The sequence below is a fragment of the Sesamum indicum genome, linkage group LG5 (assembly GCF_000512975.1).
Source record: "Sesamum indicum cultivar Zhongzhi No. 13 linkage group LG5, S_indicum_v1.0, whole genome shotgun sequence".
NCBI lineage: Eukaryota > Viridiplantae > Streptophyta > Magnoliopsida > Lamiales > Pedaliaceae > Sesamum > Sesamum indicum.
Window position 1 is genome coordinate 11,546,487 of NC_026149.1, and position 2,220 is coordinate 11,548,706.

The following is a 2,220-nucleotide window of genomic DNA, read 5'->3' on the forward strand; positions in this document are numbered from 1 at the left end:
ACATATACACCACAACAAAATGAAATTGTGGAAAGAAAACATAAACACCTCTTAGAGGTGGCAAGATGCTTAATGTTCCAATCTAAACTTCCCAAAATATTTTGGACTGATGCTATCCTTACAGCCACATATATAATCAATAGACTTCCAACACCTATTTTAAAATGGAAATCTCCCTATGAAATTTTATATAACAAACCTATTGATTATTCTCATTTTAAAACTTTTGGATGTTTTTGTTTTGCCACTAACAACTTGCCTAACAAAACTAAATTTGAACCAAGAGCATTGAAATGTATTTTTTTAGGATATGCTATGAATCAAAAGGGCTACAAAGTTTATGACTTAGATAAAAGATTGGTACTATTTTCAAGAGATGTCAGATTTCAAGAGAATGTGTTCCCTTATCATGAAGAACAAACAGACCCTTTATCTTGTTCCTTGCCCCTAATTATGACTGAGTTAGAACCTAGCCAAACAGATGAATATGAACAAAACATAGAAATACAGGAACTCGATACTAATGCAGGAAATACAGAAAATTCACCTCAAACCAATGTTGAGAGTAATGAAAATATGAAAAATTTAACTCTAAGAAGATCATCTAGGGTCGTTACTAAACCAGCAAGGTATCATGATTTTATATGTAACCACACAGAAAGTGATTTAGACATATACAGTGTTACATATTTGCCTCATATGCATGAGTATATACTTACTGCTCACCAATCACCCCAAGAACCTAAGAGTTAAACACAAGCTGTCAAAGATAGTATGTGGATTAATGATATGGAAAATGAAATAAAAGCACTAGAAGATAATCATATTTGGGACATTACCGTAATGTTTGGATTAGTGTTTTGGGTGTTTTTGTTTTGGTGTTTTGGAGATAGAGAGAGAAAAATAGAGATAAGTTAGTATGTGTTTTGAGATAGATTGTATGTTTGGATTTGTGTTTTGATATAATATAAAATAGTAGAAAATAAGTGGTGTAGGTTTGATGTTGGGATTTGGGAGACAGGAGTTACTGTTCATTGTCAAATCATGTCTTTTAATATATATATTTAGTAATATATATATATATATGTATGTATATAGTATTTTGTTTGTTTGTGAAGTATAATATATATATTTATGTTAAGTAATTTTTTTTATTGAGGCATTTATTTTTATATTTTAAACAGTATTTATAATTTAAATGCATGATTGAATACATTGTAGTATTGTCTCTTAAATGGTTTTGTTAGACTTTATATTTGGAATAAAAAAATATAATATATTAAATTTAAATAAAAAATTTAGAATTACGTATGTATTATTGGTATATTGTCCTCAAATTTCAAATTTCTTAAATATTTCATTGAAATAGGAAAAATTATAAGTATAAAATATTTAATATAGTCTAAGTTGAAATTTTTTTTATGAAAGCGTTAAATGCTCTATATAACGTGTTGAAAATAGATTCGTTAAAATTTTACATTTTCGAACAGATAAATTTTATTAGATAATTGAAGTAATAAAAATACGAATTAGATATATAGTATTGATATATTGTCAGTAGTGTACGAAACTACTACAGTATTTTTCGTTAGGTAGAAAAGTTTTATATTTCTTAACTAAGTAGCATTGAAAAATATCTTTAATATCAATGATTTCATAAGTTAATAATTATTTTTTAGTAGTAATTATTGCTTACATTTCACATATATTATATATTAAATAATTTTTTAAACATATAATGAAAATAATTTTAAAAAAAAACAATTAAATCTCAGTTGCTTTGGTGTTGAATAGATTTGTTTAGATTAAATCGGTGTGGTGAAAATTATTTCATGGTCGTTTATATTCGTGGTGAAAATAATTGCTTGATAAATCGAACAATAGCCACTCAATATTTTTGAAATATTTTTTACAAATATTGTTTGTCATGTAAAGAACGATGTGTTGAGTAAAAAATACAAAAATAATTAAAGGTCAGTGAATAAGTATCGATTAGTTAAAAACAGAATAGAGGAAATATTTTATTTGTACCATATAAAGCTGTCATATTTTTAGGGAATTGTTAAAATCTTAAAACACATCGGCACGACATATAAGAAACGAATGCGTTTGACAATGACAAACTGCTCGAGTACTTGTTCCAGCTTTACTAATTAAATCAACATTTGACGTAGAGTTTTCATATTCGGCCATTGTAATTCTAAGGACCGTCACGCCGCC